The sequence below is a fragment of the Megalops cyprinoides genome, chromosome 13 (assembly GCF_013368585.1).
Source record: "Megalops cyprinoides isolate fMegCyp1 chromosome 13, fMegCyp1.pri, whole genome shotgun sequence".
Classification (NCBI taxonomy): Eukaryota; Metazoa; Chordata; class Actinopteri; order Elopiformes; family Megalopidae; genus Megalops; species Megalops cyprinoides.
Genome location: NC_050595.1, coordinates 3,812,654 through 3,822,157, shown reverse-complemented (window position 1 = coordinate 3,822,157; position 9,504 = coordinate 3,812,654). Strand labels below are relative to the sequence as shown.

The following is a 9,504-nucleotide window of genomic DNA, read 5'->3' as shown; positions in this document are numbered from 1 at the left end:
GTCTGCGAGCTATTTGTCTGTCAACTCTGGACATTACCTTCGGAATCTTGGGAGCTGCTGTATGTGACTTGGTGAGAGCATGGTGTGTACCTGAGTGTGTTCATTGTGTGTACCTGGATGTGTTCATTGTGTGTACTTGGATGTGTTCATTGTGTGTACCTGAGTATGTTCATTGTGTGTACCTGGATGTGTTCATTGTGTGTACCTGAGTGTGTACATTGTGTGTACCTGGATGTGTTCATTGTGTGTACCTGGATGTGTACATGAAAGCCCTCTTCTTTCCTCTCATTTGGAGAGGCCATGAGGTCTGTAGTGCAGCATAGTTATAAGGAGCAGGGCTTGTAACCGAAAGGTTGCTGGTTCGATTCCTCGCCGGGAGACTGCTGCTGTACCCTTGGGCAAAGGTGTGTGTATGAGTGTGTAAGTGGCTGTTTAACCTTCCCACCAGTAGAAACAGTGGGTGTGTGCTTGGCTGTTTATCCTTCCCACCAGTGGAATCAGCATGTGTTTGCTCTGGGCACGCTCTAATTTCTCATTTAAAAGGTGCCACCCGGGAGAATGGCGAGCGTTCTGGGGAGGCTGAGGGAGAGAGGGTGGTGTTTGTGTGGCGGAGAAAGAGCGCGGGCAGACCGCGGTGAGAGCGTGCAATATTACCCCTGCCCAGAAGCATACGAGCCGCATAATAACCGTGACTCCTTATGCATATTAATATCAATATTCTGCATAGTGTGTATTCAGCCCGACGGAGCCGAGTCGCACTACAGAAAGCTCAGCCACTCCGCATTTGAATATAATAATTTATGTCAACATTCCTACATACAGGGCTCTGCAATTACTTTCAGCCCCCCCCAACACGCGCGCGCACACACTCAGCCCCCCCACCCCCCCGGCCCTTGTTCGTCTTAACTCCTCCCCCCTCGCCAGCCTGCTTCCTGCTCCTCTGTTTCATAAAACATGCGTCGGAGGTGTGTGATGCCAAACGACATTACCTCCTCGTTACCCCCCCCCCCCCCGCACACACACACACACACACACACACACACGCACACGCTCGTCTCGTCAGAGCTTTTCGGAAGGACTACAGCGACATCTGCTTGAATGGGAGCTTCAAGCGGCAGCCAGCTCTGCCAGGTCTGCCACACGCCGCCCCGCCCGGCTTCCCCTGCCCTACGGCCCTCGTTACGCCAATTAATAAACGCGGCTAATTGCGCGGAACTCGTTTCATTTGAATATATTCCCATGGCCGCCCTGAGGGGTTAGTCGGAGTGAGAGGGGGGGGAGGCGGGAGGCAGGATACGGGGGGCGGGGGGGGGGGGTAGGATTTGGGCATCGGCGGTGAAATAAGTCTGCATCTTCAGCGGGAAAGCACCACCTGGATTCCCGGGAATTATTTTCGCTAAAACAAAACCAAATCTTTGTGGTAGAAAACGCGCTTTTCCCAGGCCTTGGGCCCCCTCGTTCCGCCTCAGGGCTGATGAGTTACCCTCCCGCCTTTATTTACTGGCATCTGCCTTCCCTCTCAGACGTATGACAGAAGATCTGGTTGGGCACTTTCGCGAAAAGCTATGTGAAATTTTTGTAAAGCCCTCTTTTGTTCCTCTGAGTACACTGGGGTGGGGGGTGCGGGTGGATTGGGGGGGGGGGAGTCTTCAATGGGACGTTTCACACTGCTTTACAGTGTGCAATCTGTACCCCTCAATTAATATTGGGGGCATGTGCGTATGTCTGGTATGTCTAGGGGACCACAATCCCCCCCTTGTGCCCCTTAACAAAGGGAGTGGGAGCCAGACGGGGGGGGGGTTGGGGGGGGCACCCTGGAATCAGAAACAATGGATTAATCGCCTCTGATGATTTGATACAGCCAATCAGAATCCAAGCGTGCTAATTTGCGCATAAATTACAAGGAGTCTGTTTTTAGGCCAGGGGGAGGTGTTGAAGGGGGTGGGGGTAAGGGGGGGTTGGTTTTGTTCCCAGGGAAAGAAGGCGAAAAGCTGCCACGGTGTGCCCCCCGGCCGTTCCCACGCTCAGCGCCGCACCCAGATGCGGCATCGCCCGCCGCCCGGTCCCGCGCCCATCCCCGGTCCCGCGTCCTCCGCACCCCGTCCCCCGTCCCCCGTCCCCGAATCGCAGGCTTTCAGAGGGACACGTCGGGTTTCACAACCACACAACCACAGCACTCACACTTCCCCAATACGGTGCGCATCCAGCACGTCTCGCTGATTACAGCAGACTCATGATTTTCGTTTTTCCTGAAAAAACTTGGGTCAACAGACAGAAAAAAAAAAATAAAACATCCGCAGCTTCCTGAAACGGCTGCTTAACAAGGTAGAAGTTTTGTATAATTATTCCCAAGGCACATGTACAGCATACATATTTATATCTGCGTATTTACATACGCATGCATGAATATGCATGTATGTATGTATAAATGTGTAAAATCTGTGCATGCAGTTTTCCGGTGCAGGTCGTAAGGCATCCAATTAATCCAAGCTGGAAACGTCGAACGCGCTCGCCTTTTTTTTTTTTTCTTCCTTTTTAATTAATGTCGAATTAAAACAAATTGGCAAGTTGGTGGGAAGCAGGAGCAAGGCTCTGATTGTAGCCATGGAATAATGAGTCCTTCTCTCTCCCTCTCTCTCCCTCTCTCTCTCTCTCTCTCTCTCTCGTTTTTTTTTTTTTTTTTGCACTTAGTGCTCCCTCGCTCTCTGCAGCCAGATGCCAGTCTGCCTTCGCGATTTAATGATATGCAAATGAAATATGCATAAAACCATTCTGCTGTAGGATGATTAAGCTGCGGGGACATTAGCGGCTGCCCCTGCCACGCTCTCCACCGTCGGCGCGTCCCCCCGCTCGGTCTCGCCCGCCCGCCTGCTGCCAGCACGCCACCACAACCAACCTTAATCACGCTAACGTGTGAGAGAAAAAAAAGAAAAAACGAAAGCATTTTAATAACGACGGTAATATCCAAACGACACAAAAAAAAAAAAAAAATTGGGGATCCAAAGCCAGGGGTTTGTTCTTCCCTTGTATCGTTTTATTTGTAAGATCCACAGAGTAGGACGAGTCTTCTACAGGAGCCAGCTCTGGCCGTGGAGGCTGAGATGGATGGAGAGAGAGAGAGACCAGGTATTCTCTGAGAGAGGGTTTGGAGAGACTAGCATTGCCAGGCAATGCGGGGGCTTTTCAGTGGTTGTTTGCCAGTAGCGTTGTGTTATGTGAATCCAGGCTGACAGAGCAGGAAGAACTCCCTCTTTCTACTCCTTCTGTCGCTCCCTCCCTCTGTCTCATGCAGTCTTTTTTCCCCCCTTTTTTTTTGTAATCCATTTGGATAATGAAGACGCGGCGCAATTAACATCCCCCATGGAATTAAAATAAAAGGCCAACGATCCGAAGCTCATTAGCTGTGATAATTTCCACTTGCGCTCCACGCGCTCGCGCCGATTTTTTTTTTTTTTTTTTTTGAAACAGAAATTAGGAATTAAATCGTTAATTGCGAGCGCCGCGATCGCATTTTTAAGTAGCGGCGGTGGATGGTGGCGCCCAAAAAGATGCCATCTTCCAGCTAATCCATCTGCGCTGGTGGCAGCGTTGGTCGTGTCATCTTGGCGGTGATGCCAAAGCAGTGGAGAAGCACAAAGATCTTCTAATCCCTCCCTTTAGAGGACTTCAATTATTTATAATCCACCAGCGTGCCCCCTCGCCCAACAAAAAAAAAATGGAGGACGGCAACCAGAGAGAAACTTTTGGGTATCCATTTCCCGATTGGCAGCGCCTGATGAATTTATTTTCATTTCTTTGTCGTTTTTGTTTTTTTTTTCTTTTTAATTGCGGTTGTAATTTTTCCCGCCCGCCGGGTGAAAGTAAATAAATTGTATTCCTCCTGTTTTTGTCTTCACAGCGGCACCCGCCCTTGGCTCCGTGCCCAGTGCCACCGAACCTCGCGGGAACCACGGCAACGCTTCCCGGCGCCCAGTAAGTATGGAGACCCCGCAAAAACCAGAACGGGTCGGTACCTCCGCGGCGCGTCCGTGCCCGTCCGGTTACCCCCCGAAAAAGACGGGGAGGAGAATGGGGAGCGGGAAGAGTTTGGGGGGTCTGTCGGTGGGTTGGCAGGCAGGGGGCAAGAGGAAGAAAAAAAAAGAATAAAAAGAGCTGGGGGTTGCGAACGCTTTCCCACACCCCCCCCCTCCTCGCACACGTAGCCGCAGACAGGCTCACGGTGCGGGTACCCCCCCACCCCTCCACGCCATCCCGCCCGCCCCCCCGTGCCCCCTTCCTGAAGTTCCAGCATGTCTGTTGTCTGTGTGGCATCTCCCAGCTTGTCTCCCATACTGGAGGATGCTGTGCTGTGCCTCCAGTCAGAGCCAGCCATCTCCCTGGTGATTGCTCTGAATGTAGATAAATCGCACGCACACACCTTCTCTCACACACACACACACACACACACACACACACACACACACACACACTCTCACTCTCTCTTTCCTGCATCTCTGGCTTTAGTTTGCTTTCCCCGCTGCTGGAGTTTTAATGCTTTCTGTTTTGTTTTTTGTTTTTTTTTTTTCCCTCCTTCTTCTCTCTCTTTTCAGAAGTTGATCTGATCTCGTCAAGAGGGTGCAAATCCGCACACCTAGAGCAGACCTCTGCGTGCTGTGAAACAGCGCTCCGAATTAAACAGAAATAAAGAAAAGTTAGTAAAATCCTAATAATAAATGGCGCGGAAAAAAACAACTGAAATTAAATCCAGACAGAAGCGCTGATTAATTTTTTTTTTTTTTCCCCCTCCATGGCGGCTCATTAGTATGCATCCTCATGTTTGCAGTTTTTTTTTCTTTTTTTGTGTGTGCTTGTCTTTTGTAAACAGCTGCTGTGGAGTTTGGGGGCTCGGTCCCTGAGGTCCTCCGGTCCCCCTCGTCGCAGGCGGGCGAGGGGCAGATTGGCAGCGCCCCCGGCTTCAATGCCCCCAGCAGACATTTCTCACCACGGTGGCGGGCGGGGGTGCCGAAAGAGGCTTGCTTTCGCATTTAGGTAAATTCGGGGTGGCGAAGTTGCAAGAAGGGGGGGCGACGGTCTGTTGGCACAAAACGCAGCTCCCACTTCTTCCCCCCCCCCCCCCAGCAGATCGCCCCTCTCGCGTTTTTTTTTTTTTTGGTCTTGTTTTGTTTTTTTTTTTTGTAATCCGTCTCGATCCTTTCATTGGAGCCGCCGCGCTAATTAACGCTCCAAACTTTTGTTGTTTTAATGAATCGTCAGGAGTCTTTGTTTATCCTTCGCCCTCGTCGTCCCCGTCGATGCCAGCCGCCCCGCGTCGGGGGCGCGGGCCACCGCGTGACGGAGGGTCTCTCCGCAGATGGCACCGCGCTCTGACTGGCACGGCTCGGCGCTGTCGCGGCGTTGGCGGCGGCGTCCGCGGGCACCTTCTACGTCCCGACCCGTGAATTCGCCGCCATTCCGGAAATGCCACCTCTCGGAAGGGAAAAAAAAAACCCTGTTGTTGTATTTTTTTTTTTCCTTTTTCCTTTTTCAAAAAGGGTGCTCCTGTGCGCGGTGTCCGCCAGCGAGCGGGTTGGCATGGCGTCCGCCGGCTAGCTGGCTGGCTGGCTGCCTGGCACAGGGAGTCGCGCTAGAGAGCGAGCAGGAGAGGGGGGAGGTGCCTGTTCTCACCCAGCCCCCTGCCCGCCCCCCGCCCCCCGCACGCGTGCAGCCTGCCAGCCCCAGGGCCACGTACCAGCCCCTGCAGCCAGCTGCAACTTTGCTGCGTCTTTCTCACAACTGTTTCCTTTCTCCTTCCTCCTTTCGCTCTCTCTCTCGCCAGCCTCCGTTGGCAGAGACCGTGCCGATCTCCCTCCTTGGCATCCATCGTCATGGCGTAACCGGCATTGTTTTCTCCTCTGGGTTTAAAAAAAAAAAAAGGTCCCGAATGCTGCCCCCCCCCAACAACACTGCCTGATCCTCCCTGCCCCCCCATCCGGTCCCCCCAAACTTCTGTCACCCCCAACTTTCTTGGCGTTGGAGGACAAGTCCGCTCTCTCGGACGGTGAGGTTTCGTCTCTGCGTCCTTGGTGGTGTGTAAGTTGAGCTGAAGGCAAAGTGCCCGCAACAAACCCCTCTTGTACGTACGTATATTTTTTTTTTCGGAGTAAACTACCCCCTTTTTAAAAAAAAAAAACTCCTCCCCTCTTTTGGCACGAACAACCGAAATAACGCCGGGGGGGCGCGTGCGGGTGGGGGGCGTCTGTCTGTCGTCTGCCGCGAAACGTCTACGCGCTTTATCGCCGTGAACGAAACACAAACCCGCCTTGGTGCTGCCACTGAATGGATGGCACTGTGCCAGCACCGCGCTGCCATCGTTCGCATCCGCCGCCTGTTTCACTCGCCCACGCTCCCTCTCTCTCTCTCTCTCTCTCTCTCTCTCTCTCTCTTACCCTCCCCTCCCTCCCTGTCCTACGGTTCCTCCCTCCCTCTCCTGCCTCCTTTCACCCCCCCCCCCCCCCCCCCGCCGACCCCCCCACATAGCCCGTCCTCTTTTGTTCTATAGGCTTGACATTAATTAACATATGGGTTAATTGATTCTAAAAGCTGATGAATTGCACTTAACATTTCCCATAGGGTGGCTAGCCTGCCCGCCACGCGCCCATTCTGCCTGGCACAGCCTGCGCTTTTTTTTGCCTTGCCTAGCCTAGCCTAGCCTAGCGTAGCCTAGCCGTCACATTGGCGGTTGGCAGAGTGAGAGAGCCCTGCAGCTAGCTAGCTTCCCAAGTGTGATGCTACAGCCCTGACTGTACTCTTCCCACTGTACTGTGGTTGCTTATTGGACAACAGCTGATAGCTGTTGACGTTTCTGCCGTCTGATCCCTCCACAGGATGTGGCGAAGGCATTTTGTTATAAATAATCAAAGTCCTCCCGCAACCCCTCACCAAATACCCTCCCCTTTTTCTCTCCTTCCCTCTCCTCCTTCTCCCACCCCCCCTCTCTGCCTCTCTCCAACTGTGACTCATGTATCCCCTCGCCCATGCCTCCTCTGCCTTCAGCGTTTCCGCGTTAGCCCCCCTGTTTGTCCCGGGGTTAAAGAGGCGCAGAAGGCATCAGGGTTGGGCTTCTGAAGGAGGGGGTTCATTTAATATTGTAAATGAAGTATGGTGATATGTAATATGCTTATTGATACTGTTATAAGTGTGTATACACACATGCACACACATGCGTGCATGCGCACACACATGTGTAAATATATACTTTATAATTCTTTTTTTTTCTGGCTTGCGGTGATTCAGTCTGAATTAGCTGTGACTGTCATATTTGATTAAGTAATTATCACTGTCACTCGGCTTTCCCGTCTTCGTTTCTCTTTATTCCGACGTACTCGCGGAGCTGATGAGGTTAAAAGTGGGAGACGGAACAGTTTTAATTATTTAATAACCCCCGCACCGAACCACCCCCCCACCCCCCCCCCCACTGGGGTCTTCCCACTGTCGTTAATTAGCCTGTGCTAACAGATGAGGTGGTTCAGACTCATTAGGGCGAGGAGAGACTCGCAGCAGCTCCTGCAGTTTCCCACACTTGCCACGGCGATCTCCTCCCGTCCCCACAACCGCACCGGGAAACTTCCCCAAAAAACCCCCCACGCTACTACGGCTATCCCGGCTATCCCTGCTATTCCTGCTCACAAACACATCTTTGTGTGTGTGTGTGTGTGTGTGTGTGTGTGTTCTTTTTTTTATATATATAAACTCTGCATTTCTGCGTTTCTGCGTTTTCCGAGTTGCTTCCTTTCTTGCGCGTTTTGTCTTTCGCCGGCGCGGCTCCCTCGCTGCCCGTGGCGGTGTGGGAAAGGGGCGGAGGGAGGCGACGCTGGCACAGGGCTCCGCAGGTCCCAAACACGCCTTCCTCTCCATCCCCCCCCCCCCCCCGTCTGCCTTTTGTTTTTTTTTTTTCCATTATTAAATAAAAAGGAGCATGAAGCGACCGAGGCAACAAGAAGAATCCATTATGCAAATTGACTGCTATTTGCATAATGTCTTATGCCGGGAATATGCAAATGAAGCGTATAATTTATGAGTGCCTGTGTCTGTCTCAAAGTGTTCCCATAACTTACAAAGGGGAGATTTTTTCCCTCCTGTCTGCCTGGCAGAGGGGACCTGTGTGCACTGTATTTTTGCAAAGGGTTTGTGTCGGACTAAGTTTGGGTGGGAAAAACTTAGCCAGACGGGGGTGTGGAGTGGTGGTGGGGGGGGCAGTGGGAGGGCCGAGGGGGGTGCGGGACACACAAATCTCCCCCAAAGAGGAGCAGTAGCAGAGGGTAATTCTCCAAAACAACTGCCAAACGAAATAAATGAAAACTTTAAACAAACCCGGGAGCGGGAGAAGTAGGACTGTTTCGAGCTTGTTTTTTTGTATTTTCCTCCTTTTGTTTTGCGCGTTCTCTGGGAGTCAGGTGTGGCCCTTCCCGTTCTCCCCGCGCCGCGCCGGGGTCCGGACTGCCGACTTTTCCCTCGGCGAGCGTCGGCGGAGTCGGCCGGGTCCCGGCCAGCGCGGTACAGAACGAGCGATGCAGGAGACCGATACGAGAGAGAGAGGGATGCAGAGACGGAGAGAGGGAGAGGAAGAGAGCGCGAGGATATCTCTGGAGGCGTGCGAGTGCACACTCTCTGCCTCCCGCCGCACGCCCGAGCCCGGTTTGCAGCCGGGAGGATGACTCGCTCGCGGGAGATGCGCTGGTGCTCCTCCTCTCAGCTGAACAACACTTGTTTGCTTCCCCGCTCCTCTGCCCCAGCGAGTCTCCAGACGCCTCTTTCCTTTTTTTTTTTTTTAAACACCCAACTTATTGTAATCACCCAGCCTGGCTTTGCATGCTTGATCTTATGTTAATGTGCTCTGGTGACAACAATACGGGGTTGCAGAGACGCATGCGGAAAAAGCAGAGTGCTTGTCACTGTGTCACAGCGCGGTCCAACGAAGGGAGCAGAGCAGCAAGCTTCCTCTTGTGCCACCGCTTTCGGGATTCTCTCGTAGGGGCCTCTTCACGGATATAAGAGAGATATATATATATATATATATCTGTATATAATACTCTTCTCGTTTTCCTCTTCCTGTGTGTATTTTCTGTTTGTTTGTCTTTCTCTTTCGTTGTTTTTATTTTTTGTTGTGTGTCTCCGTGCTGGAGAGCGTCTCCGTCCTCGGACGCGTCTCTGCTCGGACCGCCCCGCCGCCTGTGGGACTTGCCGTGCCCGCCTCCCCTTCGCCCGCCCCCCCGGCACCCTCCTCTCCGAGAGGCGGGTATCTGGCGGGCTGCGGAGGGGCTGGCACCGGAGCCCACCGCAGTGTGTGCGTGTGTGTGCATGTGTGTACGAGTGTGTGCAACCTGTCTCAGTCATTCACTGGGCGTGCCACTCGGAATCCGGTATCTGGAACACGCAGTGCACGCTAACCCTGCTGGGGGGGGGGGAACGATGACACATCGTTTCCCCCCCCACGTCTCCGCCGGCTCTGTCGCCATTTCGTGCCGT

At 53.0% G+C, this 9,504-nt stretch overlaps 1 protein-coding gene across 1 annotated transcript in view; it reads left to right on the top strand.

Annotated features, from left to right (window-relative positions):
* Positions 1 to 3,879: 3,879 nt before the first annotated feature.
* LOC118788242 (polyamine-modulated factor 1-binding protein 1) overlaps positions 3,880 to 9,504 on the top strand; it is a 119,258-nt gene continuing 113,633 nt past the window's right edge. Inside the window, exon 1 of the mRNA XM_036544198.1 lies at positions 3,880 to 3,972. The gene's annotated coding sequence lies outside the window, so the exon portion shown is untranslated. The remainder of the gene's footprint in view (positions 3,973 to 9,504) is intronic.